Source organism: Rhinolophus sinicus, chromosome 5 (assembly GCF_057876585.1).
Source record: "Rhinolophus sinicus isolate RSI-liver-muscle chromosome 5, RSI-T2T, whole genome shotgun sequence".
Taxonomy (NCBI): domain Eukaryota; kingdom Metazoa; phylum Chordata; class Mammalia; order Chiroptera; family Rhinolophidae; genus Rhinolophus; species Rhinolophus sinicus.
This window is the reverse complement of record NC_142505.1, coordinates 72,708,405-72,734,469: the sequence shown is the minus strand read 5'-3', so window position 1 is coordinate 72,734,469 and position 26,065 is coordinate 72,708,405. Positions and strand designations below refer to the sequence as shown.

Below are 26,065 nucleotides of genomic sequence, written 5' to 3'. Positions count from 1 at the left end.
TGGGAGTTAAAAGATACATGTGAAAGTATTATCGTACTAAGCAAAAAATAGAAGATAGTTTTGAAAAGGTAACCAGAAGAGCAAAACTGGGATCAAAGGGAATCTTAATATAGCCATGGTGTTTTGATTTTATTTTTAGAACTACTACTGTGTAATTAAAAATGAATAAACTATATATTGAGAAAGCAAATATCTTTCAGTGATTGCTGCATCCCAGTTACCTAATGTTTCACTGCTGATCTCTTTCTAAAGTTTCTCTTGCCATTTCTGAGTAGAATTTCTTGTCTTTTTTTTTTTTTTTTAACAGGACTTTATTGGGGAACAGTGTGTACTTCCAGGCCTTTTTTCCAAGTCAAGTTGTTGTCCTTTCAGTCTTAGATGTGGAGGGCGCAGCTCAGCTCCAGGTCCAGTTGCCGTTCCTAGTTGCAGGGGGCGGGGCCCACCATCCCTTGCGGGAGTCGAACTGGCAACCTTGTGGTTGAGAGCCCACTGGCCATGTGGGAATCCAACCGGCAACCTTCGCGTTAGGAGCACGGAACTCCAACTGCCTGAGCCATGGGGCCGGCCCCTCTTGTCATTTTTTAAGTGGGTCACTTATTAATAGTGGGAAGATGACTTATTTATAACTCCTCTTGTTCCATGTAGAAGCACTACAGTTAGTATAATAATCCTACCTCCTCACTCACTCCTCCCAGAGTAAGGCTGACTTATGTCTGGTAGGTTTCAGAGAAGGAAATACATATCTTCCTCTCAGCCCTTTCCTCACTGTCTTCCTGATCTGCCCACCTGCATGAAGCACACATTCTCTGTTCTTCACCACTGTAAGTTTTTCGGCACAGCACACCACCCCTCACCTCTCCCATCTCCACCAAGAAAAGCCAAGACTGTAACGGGGCAAGTCCATGGGCCTGTAACGGGGCAAGTCCATCCAATTCAGGGTTGAAATATAAGCAAGCTCACTGGGCTAACACACTAATTAATCTCTTACTGGGTTCCAATATTGGGCAAGAAACAGGAGTGCTATTTATTAATCGCCCCAAACCACACTAATTAGGAAACTGGTAGTTCTTCACTTTTTTTTAATTTTTTATGTAAGGCTATATATGTCTACATGTAAAATTGTAACAAGAGAACAGTACTGCAGCATATGTGCACAGCCTCCTAGAAAATGCTAGGTGAGTTTCAGGTCTGTGTGTATAGTACTTGTGTTAGTCATGGAGTAATCTTTTTTTTTTTTTTTTGTCTTAGCATTTATTGTAGGTTTTGGGTGCTTTTCAGTCTACATTTATAAGGACTACACACCATCAGACAGTGTTCTTGATTTCATTTGAAACAAAAATTTCCTTCTCTTTTTAAAGCTTCCAAATCAGTTTAATTGAAGAGCAGCTTGAGATTGCAAGCAAGCTAATTTAAAAATGTTATAATTAACGAATACTCATCTATGTGAATCTGGATCTTTTTAGATATTGTGAATCAAAACAAAAGAGACATATGTCTTCAATAATACAAAAACACATATACAGGGTCGGACCGGTAGCTCAGGCAGTTAGAGCTCCATGCTTTAACTCCAAAGGCCACCCGTTCGAGTCCCACATGGGCCAGTGGGCTCTCAACCACAAGATTGCCAGTTCAATTCCTGGAGTCCCACAAGGGATGGTGGGCTCCGCCCCCTGCAACTAAGATTGAACACGGGCACCTTGAGCTGAGCTGCTGCTGAGCTCCTAGATGGCTCAGTTGGTTGGAGCGTGTCCTCTCAACCACAAAGTTGCCGGTTCGATTCCCTCCAAGGGATGGTGGGACAACTAGCAACGGCAATTGGACCTGGAGCTGAGCTGTGCCCTCTACAACTAAGATTGAAAGGACAACAACTTGACTTGGAAAAAAGGCCTGGAAGTACACATTGTTCCCCAATAAAGTCTTGTTCCCCTTCCCCAATAATATCTTTTAAAAAGAAATACATATACATAAAGTTATTGACTTAAAAATGTTACAAATAACCTAAACGCCATTCATAGGAGAATGGAACATCCAAATAATGGAGTATTATTCAAAAGTAATATGCAACAGCAAAACAAAACCATACACATACGCACAAAGGACAACTTAGAAGCCATGAACTGGCCGTCTGTTGGGAGTGGGTGGACTCCAAGTGGAAAGAACGATAGGAGGAGCAGCCACTGAAACGGAACAGAAATGTGGGGAGAGGAGACAGTCTATGTTTAAATGTTTTTGTACATTTCTTGTTTTGGAACTGAGTTAATGTTCCAGATACTAAAAAAAAAAATCAACAAGGATGGGGGAAACTCTAAATGGAATGCAAACAGAAACAAATAAACCAAGCTGTATTGCAAATAAGTAACATAACCACACTGAAGAGGGGGGGAAACCAAATGCATACAAATGCACACGTACACACGTAAGTATCCTAGATCTATGTACTGAGAGAGCCTAGAATCAGTAACACTCCTATAGCAAAGAGAACACCTACCCCACCCCCACATCTTGGTGTTTGAAAACCATTCTCCACTATACGGAAGTAGGGATCCTCAGAAAAACGGCTGAATCCAGAGAAAGTACGAAATGAGCCTGGATATTCTGACTGTGCAAGAAAGTAAAGAAGTACTCAAAGAAGGATGACAACATGTCAAACATACATAACAGCCAATTTGAAGTGGTTTCTCATGTCAAATATAGGACAATATGAATATCAAAATAAATAATGATAGTCAGGATTATAACTCATTAAATAATTCTTGAGTCTATACTGATAGAAAGAAAGAAAGAAAAAGAAAGAAAAAGAGACAGCTCTTCCAGTAGGTAGAATGTCAATTAATAAATGTGAAAGGAATAATGAAATTAGAAAAACACCATTTGGCAACCATTAGAGTAATAATTAAGGTAAGTGTCATCAATGAATGCTAAAACTGGTACTTCAAGGTTGATGACTGACAGATTTACATGCTCTGGAAGAAGTTCCTCACAAGATACTTATTAACACAAAAGGAAAAATAGTAACTTCATAGTAGCGAAAACTGACACGCACCACTGTATAGTAGCGAAAACTGACACGCACCACCTTAATCAAGTAATCCCAGATATCACCACTAGTAATGAGACACAGCAACATCATGTACAACCTATTATAATGCCTGTGGTATCACTGCCAAAAATGTATAAACTCTAATCTAATCAGGGAAAACTAGAGACAAGCCCACACTGAGGGACAGTCTACAAAATAACTGGTCTGTACTCTTTAAATTTATCAATGGCATGAAAGACAAAAGCTGAGGAATTCTTCCAGACTAATGGAAACTAAAGAGATAGGACAACTGATTAGAATGTAAGACCTAGAATTTTCTTTTGTTATAAAGGAAATTATTGAGACAGTTAGGGACATTTGGATGAGGTCTATAGATTAGATTGCATTGTATCAATGTAATTCTTTACTTTGATAACTGTACTATAATTATGTATGAAAAAACAATGTCCTTGTTTTTAAGAAATGTGCACTGAAGTATTTAGAGTAAAATGGCAAAATGACATCATGTCTGCAACTTGATTTCAAATTGTTCAGAAAAATAATATCTATAAAGCAAATGTAGAGAGAATGATAGAACTAATGTAGTAAACTGTTAACATCTGGGAAATCTGGCTGAAAGGTATACGGGAATTCTTTGTACTATTCTATCAACTTTTCTGTAAGTCTGAAATTATACCATAATAAAAAGTTAAAAGAATATTAATACGGGCGGATGGGTGGCTCAGTTGGTTAGAGCGCGAGCTCTGGGCAACGGGGCTGCCGGTTTGATTCCCACTTGGGCCAGCCAGCTGCACCCTCCGCAACTAAAATGAAGTCAATGAGCTGCCGCTCAGCTCCCGGGTGGCCAGATGGCTCAGTTGGTTGGAGTGTGGGCTCTCAACCACAGGGTTGCTCGTTGGACTCCTCGACTCCCACAAGGGATGGTGAGCTGCACCCCCTGCAACTAACAATAGCAACTGGACCTGGAGCTGAGCTGCGCCCTCCACAATTAAGATTGAAAGGACAGCAACTTGACTTGGAAAAGTCCTGGAAGTACACACTCTTCCCCAATAAAGTCCTGTTCCCCTTCCCCAATTAAAAAAAAAAAATAAAAGTTAAAAAAAAAAAAGAAGAATATGAGTAAACCACATGATGATTCTGATGAAAAGACTTCAGTTGCCACCTATAATGTCCAATTTCAAAATTTTGTCTTTATCTAGACTGCCTCATTGTTCTAATTGATTTTATAAATAACTTATAATTTTGCACCTATAGAGTAACTACATATTAATAAATGCACACTTTTATCTCTTTCTAACATTAGGAATCTATATAATATCATGTTTGAAAAAAAGAATTCTGCTAAGCGAGGTAAATACTGATCTAGTTCAACTTTTCCAATTCACAGTTTGAGAAATTGAATCACAGGGAGGAAAGGTGACTAGTGACTTGCCCAATGTCACACAGCTATAAACCAAGTTGGCACTGTCAAACACACAGTTAACCCATGAGAAAATATTAACAATAAATAAGCACTAGAAAAAATGTGCAGCATCACTAATAATTAAAGAAATACAAAATAAAGTCCCACAGCATATTTGTTAAATTAGCAAAAACAAATAAAACATACAAAACTCAATGCTAACAGGATTGTGAGAAAGTAAGTATATTTCTGCATTGGAAATGCACTATAAACAAGTATAATCTTTCCAGAGAGCAATTTGGCAATAGCTGTCAAGAGTCATAAAAATGATCACGTGCTCAACCTGAGTAATACCACATTGGGGAGTATGTCTCAAGGAGATGATTCAAAAAAGAAAAAAACAGATTTGAACAAAGATGATTATATCCAAACAGCATGTTATGCTAGCTAAAAATTAGAAACAGTCAAAATGCTCACCCATGGGAGAAAGGCTAACTTGAGACCAATATAATAACAGATTAATATACTGTCACAGGGAATTTCAACAAGAGGACCTTGTAGAAATGTGGCAAGAACCATATCAAGTAAGGATAAGCTAAAGACAATAGAATCCCAAGAGACCCTTACACAGTACAACAGGTAAAAGACAATTTGTACATAGGTGCCAAAGAAACAATGAGTTTGTAATTAGTAGATGATTTGAACTTGGAATCTTTTTTTTTTTATATGACTTTTATTATTTAATGAAATCCACATACAGGAGCAATGGAAGGGATGACCACGGCCAGAAGCCAATGACTACAACCCCTCAATCCTGACACAACAATGTGACAGTTTCTCTTGTTTTTTTAAAACAATTTCATTGAAATGTAATTAACATACCATAAAATTCATCTATTCAGAGGATCAACTTAGAGTATGACAGAGTGAAGAACTCCACTGACTCACACCCCCAGTTAAAATTATTTTAAAACAACCACTGCAAACCTCTGGAACTAGTTTTTAGGGCAAATAGTACATGAAGAAATATCTACTCAAAAAAAGAAACCTACAAAATTTCAGTAAGAAAAGTGAGAATCAGTAGCATTTGAACAAAGACTAGTCCCTCCCTTCTCCCTCCCAGCTCAGGGAGGTAGAGATTCCTCTCCAGACTGCTGCAGCCAAGAACACAGGGTTGCCTTCCCCAGCTCCCAGTCCAGGGGCTTTCCTCCAAAAGGAAAAAGGAGCAGGACATCAGCATTTCTCATTCTGCCCCAGCTACCTCTGGCTGAGGCTAAGTCCCAGGCAAACATCATTGAGAAGTTGGGGCTCCCTTCTTCCTCCCAGCCCCTATGCATGGAGTGGAGGCTCTAACTTGGGTGCAGCACACTGAGAATACTTGGGCCCTGATTACCCTTGCCTCAGCTTGAGAAAGGCAGTAATTCCATATCAGGATAAACAAACCAAGATATCCTCAAGCTGACATTCTTCTCCAACACCAAGTCCTCATACCCGAGAGAGGGGATGGGAATCTTGCCATTGTTCCCATCTTCAGCAGCTCCTGCATCTGGCTTAGAGATTTTACAGGGTAGAAAGCAGGCAAGGTTGTGGGGGGTGGAGTGAGAGGGAAGGTAGCTCCTAATCTCTTCCAAAGTAACTGACTTCATTTCCAACAAAGCCTGGAGAAGTTCGAGTCCAAGGGTACTCATAAGAACAGCAGTGGTTGTAGGAGAAGAATGTAGATACAGGATAAATTGTAGACCAGCTAGTGTGCAGGAAAAAGCCAGGGAATAAGACAACTGGGAGCAAAAACAAATCAAAAAAAGGGGGAAAAACAACAACAACAAAAAGACAGCTGGGAGGAGCCCAGCTCTTCTGGAATCAGAACAAATGTCAAACACTAAACTCAGAAACTATTCTTTCAAAGGAGGCAGAGTTTCATTGAATTATTTTGTAGAGAAATTTATGCCCCAGGGCATTGTTAAAAATAATAGAGCAATTAGCTGGCAATTAGAGGAGGTTAACAGCTAGGTATGGTCAAGAAAAGAGAGTCCTACCAAAATCACGGTCATCCTAGGGTGACTGGATGTATCCAAAGCTCCACTTCCCTGAGGAGCAACATCAGAGGCTTAACACTGCTGGGGCAAACTGTAATAAAATAATCCAACCAATCACTAAACAAACAAGCAAATAATAAGTCCTGGAGAGCTGGGGAGACCAGTACTCAGAATTGCTTATTAGTCAAGGTTCTCCAGAGAAACTGAACCAATACAGTATAGGTAGGTAGACAAGTAAACGTATAGATTAATAGACAGATTAGATTAAATAGATTATGAAGGCTCACACAATTATGAAGGTGGACAAGTCCCAAGATCTGAAGGGTGAGTTAACAAGCTGGAAACCCAGAAGAGGTGACGGTTAAATTCCAGTTCAATCCCAAAGGCTTGAGAGCCAGGAGAGCTAATGGTGTGATTATCATCCAAAAGCAGGCAGGCTTGAGATCCAGAAGAGCCAATATTAGTTTGAGTATCAAGGCAGGAAAAAAGTCAATGACCCAGCTTAAAGGCAGTCAGGTAGGAACAATTCTCTCTTATTCAGGGAGGGTCAGCCTTTTTGTCCTACTCAGGCCTTCAACTGACTGGATTAGGTCAAAACACCTTAGGGAGAGTAATCTACTTTACTCAACCTACCAATATAAACGTTAATCTCAAATAAAAACACCCTCACAGAAACACCCAGAATAACATTTGACTAAATATCTGGACACCCAATGGCCCAGTCAAGTTGACACATAAAATTAACTATAACAGTTGCTATTATAAATTCTCTAAAAGAGCCAGTTTCCAACAAAAATTACAAGGCATGCAAAGAAAAGTATGATCCATACAATGGTAAAAAGTAGGCAACAGAAACTTAAATTAATCAGATGTTAGATATATCCAAAAAAGACTTTAACGTAGCCATTACATACACATTCACAGAACCAAATTAAAGAGTAAAGGAAGGTATGATGACAGTGTCCCATCAAATAAAGAGTATCACTAAAGAGATAAAAATTATTTAGGAAGAATCAACTGGAAATTCTGGAGTTGAAAAATACACTAATTGAAAATTTTTTAATTCACTAGAGGGGCAAAAAGTAAATATAAATGTGAGAAGAAAGACTAAGCAAACTCGAAGATAGATCAACTGAAATTATGTAAACTGAAAAACAGAGTAAAAAAATGAAGAAAAATAAACAGAACCTCAGAAAAATGTGGGACACCATTCATCACATCAACAAACATAATTAAAGTGCCAGAAGGGGAGAAGAGTGTGAGAAAAGAAAGGAACAAGTATTTGAAGAAATTAATGGCAGAAACCTTCCCAAATTTATTGAAAAATCATAACTATACATCCAGGAAGTACAACCATCTCCAAGTAGGATAAACTCAAAGAGGTCCACAGAAGATGCAAGCCAACAATGCCAAGGCCATGAGTGCACCAGCTGAGGCCATCAAGGCCCTTGCAAGCCCAAGAAGGTCAAGCCCAAGACTCCAAAAGGTGGCAGCTGTAAGTTCAGTCAACTTGCCTACATCATCCACCCCAAACTTGGGAAACATGCTCATGCCCCCATCGCCAAGGGTCTCAGGCTCCGGCCAAAGGCCAAGGCCCCGGCCGCAACTGCAGAGACAGCTCCACCTTCAGCTCAGGTCCCTGCTCCCAAAGGTACCCAGACCGCCACAAAGTCCCCATAGCAGAGGCCTCTGTCTGCCAATGTGAGGATGGAAGGACTGGTGGGACCCCTGGGCTGCTGTCTGCATGAGGCTGGTGCCTCCTGTACTATTTATACAAATAAACCTGAAGCAGGATCTGTCAATCTAAAAAAAAAAAATTAAAGTCAAAGACAAGAAGAAAATCTTGAAAACAACAAAAGAAAATGACACTTTACATACAAAGGAACCCCAATAAGATTAACAGACGACTTCACAACAGAAACAATGGAGGCCAGAAGGCACTAAGATAACATATTCAAAGTGCACAAAGAAAAAAAATCTATCAACCAAAACCCTTATATCCAGTAAAGCTATCTTAAAAAAAAAAAAAAGGTGAAATAGAGACTTTCCTAGATTAAAAGAAAAAAAGAAAAGAAAACTGAGACATCTGTTGCTAGCAAACCCACCTTACAGGAAATATTAAAGGAAGTTGTGGGGGGGTGAAGTGAAAGTAGAAAAGGGTAAAGAGGGTGAAATATATAGTTACAGAGGGAAATTTGACTTTGGATGGTGAAAACACAATGCAATATATAGATGATGTATTATAGAATTGTACTTTTCTCAGCAATTTTATTATTTGTAGTAATTTCAGATTTGGCATTTTAAACTTTGTCTTTATATTATAGGTTAAAGCAAACAAATAATTGTGTTAATGATATCAGGAATCAAGATTTTCAATGAAAGAAAAATACAGGTATAATTAAAAATCAAGGATGTTAAATGAAAACACTCTAATGTTAAAACTGTGTGGAAAATACTAACATGAACTAATTATCTTTAATGCGTACCTTTAAATTCTATCCACCAAAATGGATTAGAATCAATGTCTCCCCACTAACCAATGGTTTTCTATCATTCAGATTGCAGTGTCTAATATAATTCCCCACTAAAAATGAACAAACATCACAGGACTCCTTAGAGAAATGGCTGAATCAAGGTCTGGTGCATGGAAAATACAGATGATCCTGGACTGTCTTATTTGCGCCAGAAAACAAGGATGCTTTCAAAGATTTATAGGGTGATATCAAAAGGACTAAAAGAAAAAAAAACTTAGAATGATAGATCAGTCAGTGGCCAGAGTTATGAAAATTTGAGGCTCAAAACAAATAATAATTCCTTTTCCCTTCTCCCTCTTCCACTCCCTTCACTTCCTTTCCCCTCCCTTCCTGAACAATTCCGTTGTAAAGCAAGCAGTCAGATGGTGCTAATAAAATAGGCATTTGCACCCAGGATGGGAAGCTCTGCAGTAGCCCAGAGTTTAGTTAGCGCTGGAGCCTGAAGGGGTGGAGAACATCTCTGCAGAGCAGCAGCTTAGCACAGAGTATCAGAGTCTGAGCAGGGGGGCTGCCCACACAGGGGCCAGACCAGCTCAAGAAGGTAGAGCCTGACTGGGTGAGGAAGTTTCCTATGGAGAAGTATCCCATTTTGGAGTGTCAGAGTCTGAGGAGGATAAGATGAGATGACCCAGAGCAGGGTTGTTTGTGCCCTGGCTCTGTCCACTGAGAGGGCCAGGGAGCAGCAAACATCTCAATGACAAAGAGCATACCTAGTGCCCAGTCTTTGGCTTCTAAAGACCATTCTCCACTAAAATGACCCAGGATTCATTGAAGAAATGGCTGATTCTAGGGCCGGGGCCTGGAGTATCTTGTTATCTCAGAAAGCAAGTAAGTGTGGAAATGATGACGAACGAGTCAAAAGGACAAAGGAACCAGCTCAAAGGCCAAATCTGGAACAAGTTGAGCACCAAAATAAATAATGATAGTAACTGATTATAACCCACTAAATAAAATAGGAAACCATGAACCCTTTGTATATAAATTAATAAATGGAAACTGTGATGAAGAACAGTATCTTGACATGGCTTCAGAGCAATTCCCCACAATATACTTATTGATTACAAATTAGGAGGGTAATTTTGCGTTTGATAAGTCTGGCATCTGAATCAGGTGACTAAGGTGAGAGGGAACATCATCAGTAACGAGACACAAAGTTGTGCACTACCTGATAGGATACACTGAGAAGAACACAGCATCACTTCTCTATTTCTACCAAAGATGGGTAACCTGAGGAAACACCAAACAAACTCTAACTGAAGTAAATTCTACAAATTAACTGGCCTATAATCTTCAAAACTGCCAGGGTCATGAAAGATAAGGAAAGCCTAAGGCACTCTTTCAGATGGAAGGAAACTAGACACATAACTAAAAGCAATTCTAACTAAAAGGGTTCTAAGCTGGATCCTTTTGTTACAAAGGACATTGTGAGGCTATTTTGCAAAGTTCAAATCGCTAATTTCCTGATTCTGATAGTTGTATTTTAGTAATTTGGGAGAATATTCCTGTTTCTCGGAAATACACAGTAAGGTTTTGAGGATGGTGGATATCAGGCCAGCAACTCTTCTTAATTGTACAAGAAAGGTTCTTTGTATCATGCTTGCAACTTTTCTGTATATTTAGGATTGTTTTAGACGGAAAAGGAGAAGAGGAAGGAGGATTAAATCAAGGATTAAATAATTGTTAATCAAAGATTAAAACACTTTGAATCAATGAAAAAAATCAATTATTCCATAATGACATTCAAAAAAGAGAACAGAAAAAACTCATTTGTACCTATTTAAAATGAACATTGGAAGAAGCTCTTACTTTAAAAATTAGTAATTAAAAATAAAGAGTCAAGCAAGAATCCACAGCATCAAGGCAAACTGCCAATACCCTATCCGCCTTCCAGAGAAAAAAATTTTAACCCTCTTGGGAGTAAGGTAATATAAATCCTAACATCTACTTTTTTCCTACAATGTCCAGTATCCAATCAAAACCTATGAATCGTGCTAAAAACAGGAACAAATGACTGAAAACCAAATGTACAAAACAAACAACAGAAATATATCAATAAGTGAGTCAGATATTGGCAGTTATCAGAAAGGGAATTTATTATTAAGATGTTCAAGAAAATAAAAATAAAAAGACAAATTACATCATATAACTGGAATCTAAAAATAAGGAAAATAGCAAGTGGAAATTCTGAAACTAAAAAAATGCTATATGCAAAACTAGAAATACCACAGGTAGATTTAGTAATAGATTAACAGTAGGACAGAGGATTAGTGAACTAGAAGAATTGACAATAGAAAATATGCAGACAGAAGCACAGGGGAAAAAATAATATGAAATATATATTGTGTAAGAGACTTATAGGACATGGTAAAACGTTTAAACATATATAATAAGTAGCAGAAGTCCTAGGAGGAGAAAAGAGATTTCTTCAAATATTTTCTTCAAGAATTCAAATATTCTTCAAGAATTTTCCAAAACTACAAAAGACATCAAACCACAGATTCAAGGAGGTCTCTGAACCCAAATCAAGATAAATATAATAAAATAAATATAATAAAATATAAGGACATATCACACCCAACTGCTAAAAGCCAATGAAAGACACAAAATCTTAAAAACAGTCATATGAAAAGGATATAGTATGATCAAAGGAGCAAGAATAAGATTGATGAAAAAAATAATAAATGAAAAATAAAAATAGGGCGGCCTGATGGCTCAGTTGGTTGGAGTGCAAGCTCTGAACAACAGGGTTGCCAGTTCGATTCCCACATGGGCCAGTGAGCTGCGCCCTCCACAACTAGATTGAAGGACAACAACTTGGAGCTGATGGGTCCTGGAAAAACATACTGTTCCCCAATATTCCCCAATAAATTTTTTAAAAAGGGGGGCAGGGAATGCCAACCAATAAAATTAAAAAATAAAAATAAATAAAAAGACTGATGACTAACATTGATGACTAACATTTCAACAGAAAGAGAGGAATGGAACAGAATGAAAAAATAGCACAGAACGAAAAAATAGCACTCTAAATTGGTGGAAAAAAAATACATCTATCAACTTAGTGCAACTTAGGGCTCAATACTTGGCAAAAACATACTTCAAAATTGAAATGGAAAATAACAAATGTTGGCAAAATGTTGGCAAAGATGTGAAGAAATTGGAAATTCATGCTTGTGAAGAAATTGGGAACCTCATGCATTGCTGGTGGGAATTTAAAAAGGTTAGCAATTGTGGAAAACAGGATGGTGCTCCTCAGAAAGTTAAACATAGAGTTACCATAGGATGCAGCAATTCTAATTTTAGAGATATACCCGAAAGAATTGAAAGCAGGAATTCAAACAGGTATTTGAACACCAATGTTTGTAGTAGCATTTATTCACAATAGCCAGAAGGTAGAAGCAGCCCAAGTGTCCATTGATGGATAAACGGATGGATAAACAAAATGTGCTATATACATACAATGGAATATTATTCAGCCTTAAGAAGGAAGGAAATTCTGATACATAAAACAACATGAATGAACCTTGAAAACATCATGTTAATTGAAATAAGCCAAACACAGAAGGACAAATACGGTATGATTCTACATATATGAAGTATCTGGTATAGTCAAATTCATAAAGACAGAAGGACTACAGAGTTCTTCAATGGGTACAGAGTTTCTAAACTTTTATTTATTTTAAGTGTGTTTTTCCAGGACCCATCAGCTCTAAGTCAAGTAGTTGTTTCAATCTAGTTGTGGAGGGCGCCGCTCACACTGGCGCATGTGGGGATCGAACTGGTAAGCCTGGTGGTATGGGCATCGTGCTCCAACCAACTGAGCTAACCGGCTGCCTCCTGGGTACAGAGTTTCACTTTGGGATGATGAGAAAGTTCTGGAGATGGATAGTGGTGATGGTTGCACAACAAAGTGAATGCACTTAATGCCATTGAACTGTACACTTAAAATGGTTTAAAAAAGTAAATATTATGGTATGCATATTTTATCAGAATAAAAAAATTAATGAAGGCAAAATAGGACATTTTCTAACAACCAAAAGCTGAGCGAGTTCATCATGAGGAGACCTACACCACAAAAAAATACTAAATGAAATTCTTTAGTCTGAAGGAAGATGAGCCAGATGGTAACATGGTACTGCAAAAAGAATGAAGACCAAAAAGGAAGACTAAGTACGTAAATATAAATGAATACTCACAGTTGAAAACCACAACAACAATAATGCCTTGTGAGATTTAAAATATATATTGAAATAAAATATATGACAACAATAGTACAGAAAGCAGAAAGTGTTAAGGTTTTTTAAGATTCTACCATTGTTCAGGAAGTGGGAAAAAACTAATTTAGACTGTGATGAGTTAGGATGCATATTACAACCTCTAGAGTAACCACTAAAAGAACAATAAAATAATAAGCAAATACCCAAGTAATTAAATAATAATAAAAACACAAATAAGGGCGGACGGGTGGCTCACTCAGTTGGTTAGAGCGCAAGCTCTGGGCAATGGGGCTGCCAGTTCGATTCCCACATGGGCCAGCGAGCTGTGCCCTCCGCAACTAGAATGAAGTCAATGAGCTGTTGCTCAGCTCCTGTTGGCCAGATGGCTCAGTTGGTTGGAGCGCGTCCTCTCAACCACGAGTGGGTTGCGCCCCCTGCAACTAACAACCGGCAACTGGACCTGGCTCCTCCACAACTAAGATTGAGGGAAAAGTCCCGGAAATACACAGTTCCCCAATAAAGTCTTGTTCGCCTTCCCCAATAAAATTCTTTTTTTTTAAATGAAATTCTTAAAATAAAATAAAAAACAAGTAAAAGACAAAAATTGAATAATAAAAGCTCAGCAATGGAGAGGCCATGTGGTGGCCTGCAGTGGGCACCCAGTTCTTCTGCACGGTGGGCTGGGTCACCGGCAGAGGCTTAGAGCCCTTCCTGATGCAGGAGGTGTGGGCGCCGCTGGAAGACACCAACGTTGAATATATTTAAGGAAAAGTTTTATTCACCACCTGTTCTGACTTGAATATGCTGAAAAAGTTAAAATCTGCAGAAAGATTATTTTTGCTGATTAAAAAGCAGTTTCCATTTAATGTTTCTTCTGTAAGTAAAGGAAAAATATTTAATGAAATGCAAAGACTTATAAATGATGATCCTGAGAGTTGGTTGAATGTCATTTCACTTTGGAAAAATCTTCTTGAACTTGATACAAAAAAGGAAAAACTTCCTCAAAGAGATGCTAACCCACTAAAAATAAAAATGGGAAAAAATGACACCATCATTGGTAAGAAATTAAAAACAGAACAAATGCAAGAGACACAAAAGACTAAGGAATGTCAACTGGAAAAACAAATAGGAGAAGGAACCTTGGAGCAAGGAGATTTTCTCACTAAAAGAGAACAATTTCAAGAAGAAGAATTTCAGAATGATGCAGCAAAAGCAGATGATAAAACGAGAATGACTTGAATGTCCGACTTTCTCATCGCTGTAGTGCAGCTATTGCAAAGACCTGTACTGCACAGGAGATAGGAAGAATAATTGGAATTGCTCTTATGAAACAGTTTGGATGGAAATGAGATTTCAGGAATCCCAATTTGGAGATCTTTATACATTTAATGACATTTACTCTGTGGTGGGAATTCCTGTGTTCAGGGTTCCCTTAGCCAGCAGAGCTTACATCAAAACTACAGGACTCATCAACAAGACAAATAGTAACAAATGTTGGAGAGGCTGTGGAGAAAAAGGAACCCTCATACACTGTTGGTGGGAATGCAGACTGGTGCAGCCATTATGGAAGGCAGTGTGGAGGTTCCTCAAAAAATTACGAATAGAATTGCCATATGACCCAGCAATCCCTCTCCTGGGTATCTACCCAAAAAATCTGAAAACATTTAGAGATAAAGACACGTGTGCTCCAATGTTCATTGCTGCTTTGTTTACAGTGGCCAAGACATGGAAACAACCAAAATGTCCTTCGATAAATGAATGGATAAAGAAGCTGTGGTATATATACACAATGGAATACTATTCAGCAGTAAGAAAAGATGATATAGGAACATTTGTGACAACATGGATGGATCTTGAGAGAGTAATGCTGAGCGAAACAAGTCAGACAGAAAAAGCAGAGAACCATGTGATTTCACTGATATGTGGTATGTAAACCAAAAACAACAAAAGAACAAGACAAACAAATGAGAAACAGAAACTCATAGACACAGACAATAGTTTAGTGGTTGCCAGAGGGTAAGGGAGGCGGGGGGTGGGGGGTGGGAGATGAGGGTAAGGGGGATCGAATATATGATGATGGAAGGAGAACTGACTCTGGGTGATGAACACACAATGGGATTTATAGATGATGTAATACAGAATTGTACACCTGAAATCTATGTAATTTTACTAACAATTGTCACCCCAATAAATTTAATAAAAATAAATAAATAAATAAATAAAATAAATTAAAAAAAAAACAAACTACAGGACTGAGATCTACCATAGCATGGGCAATGGCCTCTGTCGCAGAAATTGAGGCTGGTACGTTTGTTTCAGATCTAATGTGTGGATTCAAAACAATACTTTTGGAAGCTGCTAAAGAATGGCCAGCTGTGTATTATGTGGGTGACGCTATCAGTGACTCACAGTTACTGGGTGCATGTGACAATCTGAAAGCTGCAGGCCTTAAGGATAAAATTTAGTTAAAGTCTCTGTAATATAGGGATCAAATATATGATGATGGAAAGAGAACTGACTCTGGGTAGTGAACACACACTGTGATATATAGATGATGTATTACAGAATTGTACACCTGAAATCTATGTAACTTTACTAACAATTGTCACCCCCATAAATTTTCATTTAAAAAAAAAGTCTTTGTAATAGAATTGCCATTGCTATCAGAAAGTGTCGATATTATTATTTCTGACATTCCGTTTGGGAAAAAGTTTAAGTTAGGAAAACACATCAGAAGCATTTTGCAAAAAATGGAAAGGGTGCTTCATGTTGGCGCAACCATTGTATCGTTGCTTAGCAAAGATCACCACAGGCACCTTGAATATTGTGAAGGGAGCAGCATCCCTTTGAATTCCAAAGGCAGCACACAGATGAACTTGGAAAGTGCTTGATTCCTGAAGAAAAAGCTGGCATATCAAAGACAGTGTCATCTTCGTTGGAATCCAGTGACCAGGAAGGCTTAGACAAAATGCCACCATTTGGCTCTTTGGTGCCAATGAAATGCTACAAAATAAGACTTGGAAAAGCAGATGCATTCATATATAAATATAAGAAGTCACATTCTTCGGGACTATACTGTAAGCCAGGTTCAAGTCCTTAAATGTCAGCTCTACAGCAATAGAAGTGGTTATCGCTAGGATTTAGATAGTCCCACAGAATTCCAAGTAGACAAATTCCCCTGAAGACGGGAAGCGTGGCTGCTGGACACAGGTTTTTAGTAAGATTCTACTTTAGACTCTAAAGGGCTTAATGTTTCTGACAAAGAACGATTAATAAATATTTAAAGTACTCTTAACCTTCGTATCCTGTCAGAACATGAAAAGTTCTGTTCTGCCTCAGTGTTTCTGAGCAGAAGCTTCAACATCAAAACAAAAGTTTTCAGAAGTTTAGAAAGTATATCACAATTATCACAAGTACAAAGACAGAGAAGAGACTTCAATTAAAAAATAAATAAGTAAGGCAACAGAAGAAGAATCTTCCTGTGATGAGGAACATCCACAAGCACAAACATTTGGTGCTGACACAACGAGATGCCATTAAAACGAGTTCTGAAGATGCTGCATTAAAATTTAACAAGCATAGTACAATGACAAGAAAATTATACTTGCTTTGTTATGAATCGTTTTGCAAATAGAAATGACTCTCAGGTAATTGTTATATACAAACTTTCTGAAATAAAGGGCAATCGTACAAAAAATGGAATAATAAAAAATAATTGTGCAATCCAAAAGAAGGCAAAACCCCCCCAAAAAAAACGACAGAATAAAGAAACAAAGAACAGATGGAACAAAGAGAAAACAAATAGCAGAATGGTAGAAATAAACACACTACATCAGTAATTAAGTTAAATGGAAATGGACTAAACACTAAATAAAAGATTGTCAGGCTGGATTTTTCCCCCTTCTACCTCCTTCCCCGCCCCCACTCCAGTTCAAGCCGTTGTTTCTCAGTCTAGTTGTGTAGGAGTTCCCTAGCCCATGCTGGTATTAGGAGCCCTGCGTGCTGCCCCCCCCAGCCCCCCCCCCCGCCGCCCCCCCCCCCCACACGGTTGTCAGTCGCCAGTGGTCAGCAGCTCACAGCAGCTCATGGCAGCTCTTGCTGGCCGCTCACGCCAGCACATGGTAGCCCACAACAGCCCCATGGCTGCCAGCCACTCACACTGGCCACGGGCCGCTCATGGCAGCACACGGTAGCACACGGCAGCACACAGCAGCTCACGCCAACCTCCAGCTGCTCACAGCAGCCCAGCTAAGCACAGCACTCCAACCAGCTGAGCCACCAGGCTGGCCCACACTGGATTTTTAAAATCTAATTATGGTATATGCTATTTACAAGAGACACGCTTTAAATATAAGGTTATTGAGATGAAAGGAACAAAAAAAAGGAAAAATGGAAAAATACATACCATGAAAATACAAACAAAAGAGACATAGCATATCTAAATATCAGAGAAAGTAGACTTTCGGATAGTAAGTATTACTAGGGATAGAAGGGACATTTCACACTAATAGAAGTGTCTGTCCCGGGCCCAGTGGCTCAGGTGGTTGGAGCCCCGTGCTCTAATGCCGAGGTTGCCAGTTCAATTCCCACATGGACCAGTGAGCTGCACCCTCTACAGCTAAGACTGTGAACAACAGCTCTCTCTGGAGCTGGGCTGCTGTGAGCAGCCGGAGGTGGGCGTGAGCTGCGGGAGGGCTACCATGTGCTGCTGTGAGTGGGCCGTGGCCAACGTGAGTGGCCGGCAGCTGGGGAGAGCTGCCCTGAGCTGCCATGAGCTGCTATGAGTGTGAGCTGCTATGAGTGGCCGACCGCTGACTGGCGACCGACTGCCTCAGCTGGGAAGAGTACAAGGCTCGTAATACCAGCATGGGCCAGGGAGCTGGTGCTACACAACTAGACTGAGAAACTACGACTTGAACCTGGGGGGGGGGGGGGGGTGAGTTGGGGGGGAGTGTCTATCTGTAAATCTGACTTTCCTACTATATATTTACAAATGAGATACATGAAGCAAAAAAATAACAGAACCAAAAAGAGAAGTAGACAAATCCAAAACCATAGTTGGAGATTTGAACAATATACACACACACACACAGTAATTGATAGAACTAGACAAAAATCAGTCAGGATATAAAAGATCTGAATACACTCTGAATACACTATTAACCACATTGACATAATTGAATATATATACAACACTATACCCAACAAATTGCAAAATACACATTCTTTTCAAGTACAAGTGGAACACTCACCAAATAGACCATATGTTGGGCCATAAAACAAATCTCAAGAGATTTCAAAAGACTGAAGTCTTATGGAGTTATGTTCTCGATCAGAATGAATTAAATTAGAAATTAACAACAATAAGAAATTCGGAAAAGCCCCACATATTTGGAAATTAAGCAACTCACTTATACAAAGTTCAAATAAATACAAAGACAAAACTAATCTATGAGGATAGAGTTCAGGATAATGATTTCTTTTTGGTGAAAAGAGGCCCCAGTGAGCATTCTGGGACTCCAGAAATGTTCTATATCTTAATACAGGTGGTGGTTATACAGGTGTTACTTATATATAAAAGTCATTCAAGATTTCTATTTATATACTTAATAACTCAATAAAAAAGTAAATTAGAAAAAAAAGCCATTAAATTCTCTAGTACCCTAATATATGGTGATGGAAAGAGAACTGATTCTGGGTGGTGAACATACAATGTAACATATAGATAATGTACTACAGAATTGTACACCCAAAATCTATGTAACTTTAATAAGAATTGTCACCCCAACAAACTTTAATTTAAAAAAAATTCCCTAGTACCTAACAAAATATCTAGTTCATGGAAGATGCTTAATAAATGCTTGATGAATCATAAAAAGTGAGAGATAAAGGATGGAATGAAAAGGTCTAACATACTCGTACATCTAATACCATTTATACCCTCTAGATTGGCAAAAAATTAAGTCTGACAGTACCAAGTGCAGGTGAGAATGAAAATCAATGGGAACTCTTATATTAATACTTTGCTGGTGAGCATATAAATTATACAATCAACCACTTTGGAAAACAATTTGGCATTAGCTTGTAAAGTATAACATCCATATACCCTACCCGACAATTCAATTCCTAGGTGTATACCCTAGAGAAACTCCTGCCCAAGTGTACCAGGAGATAAGTATAAGAATGTTAATAGTGCCCTGTTCTTATTTAATTTTGGGGGGGTTATAAATAACAGAAATTTATTTCTCACAGGCTGGATGCTGGAAGTTGAGATCAGGGCGCCAGCACGGTGGTGAGGGACCTCTTCCAGGTCACAAACTTCTCGTCGTATCCTCACATGGCAGGAGCTTTAGTAGTAGCCCTGTTTTTAATAGAAAAAAACTGGAAATATTCCAAATGTCCATCAACAGTAGAACACATTAACAAATTATGGTATAGTCACACAATAGAATATTATCCCACAGTGGAAATGAATGAACTATAGTGACTTGCAACAACATAGATATTAGAAACTTAACGTTGAGGGAAAAGGGAAGTCACACAAAACATACAAACAATATGATACCATGCTTATGAAGCTCAAATGCAAGCAAAATTAAACAATATGTTATTTAAGTATATATATATATATATGTATATACATATATGTATATATATATATATGTATATATATAAGTATATATATATATATACTTAAATTATATATATATATTTAAATTATATATGTGTGTATATATATATTGTATATATATATATATATATATGTTTTTAACTTGGAACAGTGTGTTTCTCCAGGGCCCGTTTTCAATCTTTTGTTGCCCACCACCATCCCATGGGGGAATTGAACCGGCAACCTTGTGTTGAGAGCTCACACTCTAACCAACTAAGCCATCAAGCCACCCCCCTGGAAGCTCAGCAGCAGCTCATTGTCTTCAATCTAGTTGTGGAGGGTGCAGCTCACTGGCCCATGTGGGAATCAAACCGGCAACCCTGTTATTCAGACCTCAAGCTCTAAGCAACTGAGCCATCCAGCAATCCCATGTATAATTTTTAAAGCAGGGAAATTATAAGCACAAAATTCAGAATTATGGTTAGGAAGGGAGGGAATGACAGGTAACGTTCTAGTTCAGATTGGATGATGAGTTTATGAGTGTTCATTAATTATTATTCTTAATAATTTATATGTAATGTTTTGTATGTAATAAATATGATCATTTAAAGTATTTTTTAAATAAGGAAAAAAGCAGTAGAAATAAGGAGAATTTCACCTACTAGGTGGGTCAGGCATCCCTAAGACCAGTTTCAGTGATTCACTAGAAAGAGTCACATGACTTGCATAGTTGCATTCACAACTACGACATATGACAGCCAAAGGATACAAAATAAAATCACTCAAAGGAAAGGGTACATGGGACAAAGGCCAAAGGAAACTAGGCACAAGCTTTCAAGAGTCCCTTCCCAGAGGAGTCACACAGAACACTTAATTCCTCCAGCACAGAACTGTGACAACACTTATCAAGTATTGTCAACCAGGGAAGCTTGCCTGAGCCTCAGAATCCAGGGTTTGTATCAGGGGCGAGTCACACAGGCACTCTGCCCAGCATGTACTAAAATTTCAACTCCCAGAAGGAAACCATATTGTTTGTACCAACAGTTTTGGCTCAGTGAACCACTCTTATATGTTAGGGAATTTAGGAACCCTCCTGAAACCCAAGTTCCCAGATGCCAGCCAAAGCCAATCTTGAAAGCAGGCCTTTCAAAGCAGGCCTTTCAAAGAATAGCTGCTATGTTAACTCTCCTCTGCATAGTAAGTCACACTATGGCTGAAACTTGGGGTGAAACTTGAAGAAGTATGCCAAAGGGAAAAGACAAGATGGTGGAACGGCATTAGAGGCATCGGGAACTGTGTGTGCCAAGATAAAGAGGGGGGAAAGGGTGCCCCATCGGGGAACAAACCACAGTGCTGAAGTCCACTCAGTCTGGCTGGAGCACAGATGCTTGGGAGAGTATCAGAAGACCGTGGAGAGGGAAGGAGTCAGACTATAAACGGCCACTTACACCACAGAAGGACATTTTAACTTTGTCCTGAAAGTAATGGGGAACCACTGAAGTACTGGAGGTTCCGGAGTACAGTACAGAACCTAGCTACAAATAGACTGAATGTTTATGTCCTCCCCAAATTTGTATATTGAAATCCTAATCCCCAGTGCGATAGTATTAGGGGATCTATGGTATTTTGTTATAGCAGCCTGAACGGACTAAGACACTGGCACATAATGCACAAGGCCTTAAATAAAGCCTGCTGATTAGATGTGACTCAAACTACTATGCCAGCTCAAGATCTATGCCAATGTTGGCAATCCTTCAGTAGAGATGACAGAGCTGCGTTGGATCATCTTAGGCCATTGTAGATTTCCTTGGGTGCATTAAACTAGACTAAATGCACAGACTATTAATTGAAACTGGTCCTAGAAAATATGGAGAAAAGTGTGGTTTAGCTGATACAGTCGTCATCAAGATGAAACTGGAACCCAACATTAATTTGTTATATTTTCAGAAGAAATATAGCTTTCAGAATAAACTGGTATGTGCCAGGCAATGTGTTATGTAATTTACGGAAAATATTTTCATTAATCTTCACAATCACCATTTAAAGTGGGTACCATTTTCTCATTTTACAGATGAAGAAGCAAACTTACAAATGTTAAATAATTTACATAAAATCATAGATCATGAGTGCAGAACGGAGCAGCTGATGTCAAGATGAGTGCCTCCCAGATTCCACTGATGGCCTGTTTGTTTTCAGAGATTATCGGAGTTAATCCCCATCCTGCTCTCCTCAGATATCATCAGGGTCCAAGACAGCATAGCCACCCATTGCACCTCACGTAGCTCTGAGCATCCACCCCTCCAGCCCCAAGGGTGTCCCAACACAGCCTGGAATCATAGTCCCCGCACCACCACTGGGGTGACGAGAAGCAGCAGCTTTATCTGTTTATTCTAATTTTCCATACAGATATGCTTATTTCCTAAGTGGGCTATGCCATCGAAAAAGTTGAGAAGCTCTACATGCATCTAATCTATCCTCCTCTTTCCCCTCCTTCTCAGAATCCTCTGGAAATCCCAATCTGTGATCAACAAACTCCCCTATACCCTCAGTTGTCCTTGGAAAGGCGCTGAATTAAAACCTGGCGTCCCCTGAGGATATTGTTTCCTGCGGGCCAGAAGACCTTACAAAATAACCCAGCCCAGGAAAGACTGCAGCAAAGATGTATCCCCAGAGCGTGTCTTTTCCACAATCTTCCTCAGGAGCACCCCAGCTATTTGAGGTCAATCTCAGGTTCTAAACCAAACAATACTTATTCACATCCTGTTAGTAAAATCTAATCTATGGCCACCTCTAACAGCTAGAGATGTGATCACAGAGCTGAGAAGTAGAAAGCCTCATATGGGGTAACCCAGATACTATCATGATCCCCTCAACTGTGGCTTTGTTGTCCCACTCCATCCATACTAACCTTGGTTGTTGTATTAACCATGTTTTATTTTCTGTATTTTATGACACTTTGATATATTGGGACCTTGTGGACCAAGGTAGAACTGCCCCTCTCAGGGTTAGCTAATTCCTAACAAAAGCAAATAATCTGCCTTCAAGCACACCTTTTATTTGTAAACCAACCAATCCAAAGTCCACACCCCCAACCACCTCTTTAACTCTCACACACCAAGTCAGTATTCCCCCTGCCCTAAATCACCCCAGACAACTAGGGACCCACTCCTATAGCCTAGAGCCTGCTGAAATTACTCAAACTAGCCAATCCTAAACTGCTTACCTTGCCTCACCCATTCCTTCCTGCAGAAACCACAATAAAGGCTCTGGGCCTTGCTCTCCCTTTTCGCCTCTGCCTCTTGAACAACCCCAGTATTTCCTCATATAGTCCTGCATGGTGTGGCGTGGCCCCCTTCTATTTTGAACCATAATAAAACTTTCAATGGTGTTGAACTCCTGTGTCATCACTCAGTCACCTCTATAAATTAAATCCTGGATGCAATCAAAACAGTTGTCACTTTTATTTTAGCAGTTAAAACATACTCCTGGATATTAAGTATACAGTAGATACTTTCTTGTCTAGAGTTTAACCGTCCTGAGAGCAGGAACTATATTTTACTAAATTCCGTAGTGTAGGTTACCATGCACATGTGCACGCATGCACACACAGTGAGTGTTCACCCAACTGAAATATCTGTTGAACTGTGGCCAATTCCTGTCTCTTGGCAAAGCCATTTCCTTGGGATTGTTCTTCTCCCATAGCAACAACACAAAGAACATGTTAAGAAATGGTTCTTGTTTTCCACAAAGAAGAAATAGATAACCAGCCCCATAAACATAAGGCATCATCACCTGCACTGCTAGGTCCCAGCAAGGAGTCCAGGCCGAGGCATTATTGGAAGGACTTACACAAACGCACAGCAGAAAACTGGTGATAGTGAGGGCTGTTCAGACACTCAGAGCTGTAGCTCGGGACTCTGCTCAGTGGCACAGGGGACATACTGTGACAGCATCCATTGGAAAGTAAATAGAAATTATTTTTAGCACTTAATTGGATTGGGAATAGGGGGAGGGAGACTGTTTTACAATATACACAGCATCTTAAGTACTCCACTCCCAGGATGTGCTCCATTGTGTTAAAAAATATCCTTGTGAGTTCTGGGACTTTAACAAAAATGCCCTGTATCCTTTGTGATTTCTAGCTGAATAACTCATGCTATGCAAATATAAGTAGAAGTCTTCTTTAAGATAAATAAGTAATGTATAATCATTGGCTTTTAGGCTGGTCATCCGGTATTGGCAAAATGACATGGTACAGTCTGAGGACCAGTGTTCAAACATGAACTCTGTCACTAACCAGATATGTGACCCTGATAAAAACTTTCACTTCTCCCAGTCTTTTTCTTTATTGTTAAATATGTAGGTGTCTCTCATTGGAGAACCACCTTGAGGATTTAATGTTATAATGTCTGTTAAAGGTGCTTCATAACCTATAAAGCACTGCACAAACATTAGTCATCTACGGCACTGGAAATTCCAGAGCTGGGCATGAGGCCTGACACAGTTTGTGTTCAATATTTGTAGTATAAATGAGTAAATCCCAGTAATGAGCTGTGATCTCAGGCAAGAAATAGCTCTGTCTCTATCTCTCTTTGGCCTCCTCTGATACCACTCTGCCCCTTGTTCACTGAGCTCCAGCCATATTATCCTTTTTCCTGTTCTTCCAACACAGTAAGTTCATTCCTGCCACAGGGCCTTTGCACCTGCTGTTTCCTCTGCCTGGAATGCTCTTCCCAAGCTCTTTGGCCATCCCATATTCATCAATCAGGTCTTAAGTCAAATGTCATTTCTTCAGAGCTTTTCTCTGACTACCCTAATATTCCTTCCACATTATTCACCCAAGATGTTTTACTGTTTTAATTTCTCCTTATCATTTTTTACTATCTGTTGACTTATTACACTCTCCTCAACCAGAATAAAAAATGTTCTATTAGAGCTTCCCTATTTGTCTAGCTCACCACTGTATTCCAGTGCCCAAAATAACATCTAGCTAATAGTACACCCTAAATAAACATTTGAACAAATGAGGTTGAAGTAAGGTAATTATATCAAAAGTTTCATTCACTCAACAAATATTTTGTATGTACCCATGAGGGTCCAGGCTCTGTTTCAAGGTGCTGGGGATTCAGCTGAGAACGAAGTAGAGAAAAATCCCTGCTTTTCTGGGGCTCGCCTTTTTTTTTTTTAATTGGGAAATACTGGGGAACAGAGTGTTTTTCCAGGACCCATCAGCTCCATGTCAAGTTGTTGTTTTCAATCCAGTTGTGGAGGGCGCAGCTCATTAGCCCATGTGGGAATCGAACTGGCAACGTTGGTGTTATGAGCACTGCATTCTAACCACTGAGCCAACCAAGAGCTTGCCTTTTCAGTGGGGAGACAAACAATAAACAAGATAAAAAGTAAAATATAAACTATGATCTGATAATGGTGTTAAGGAGGAATAAAAATAAAGCAGGAATGGACATGAAGTGTATGTGGAGGGGTAAAACTTAGGTAAGTTAGCCAGAGAAGGAAATCGGAGACAACCATGAAGACACCTGGGGGAAATTATATCCTGCAGACCAGGGTAACTGGGACAGGAATGAAGGGATTGGAGGCTAACACAATGGGAAATGAGGGAAGTTAAGTCAATTGTGTAGGGTCCTGTTGGCTAAACTAAGGACTTTGGCTTTTTTGAAGAGTGAAATAAGAAGGTGTTGGAGAATTTGAGCGCCGGAGTGTCATGACATGGCTTGTTCCAAGATGATCGCTGGGTCTGCTGTGCTGGGAATACTTGAAGAGCAAGGGAAGGAACCAGTGAGAACTCCACTACAACAACCTTGGCAAGAGATGGTGGCTCCGAGAGACTGCGAGAGGGGCAAGTGTGGGATTGGAAGATAGAATTTCAGGTTTGACAGTTCTGTTGGAGAGGAGTTTAGGGGGAGTTCTGGTCTGGGGGTTAACACTTGGAACTCAAATGGTATCTATTATAATCATGGAGATGGAGTTCCGGCTCTATCACTTGCTAGTAACGAACTCTTGAGTAAACCATTTCTAGCTTTTGGGTCTCAGTTTCCCTGCCAGTGAAATGGGGAAAATATTCCCACATAACAGGGCCTTCACGAGAACGAAATGAGACGTGTCAAAGGCTGACCGTGAGCAAGGTGAGAACCCTGAGCCAAGGACTGATCGATACCGTCCCGAAGGGAGGGGGCTGCTGTGGAACCGGCGACCAACTTCCGACTCCACA

General features: G+C 39.4%; 1 pseudogene; it reads left to right on the top strand.

Moving 5' to 3' along the window:
• The first annotated feature begins 14,129 nt into the window (after positions 1-14,129).
• LOC109434224 (U6 snRNA (guanine-N(2))-methyltransferase THUMPD2-like) lies at positions 14,130-15,947 on the top strand (annotated as a pseudogene).
• Positions 15,948-26,065: the final 10,118 nt, after the last annotated feature.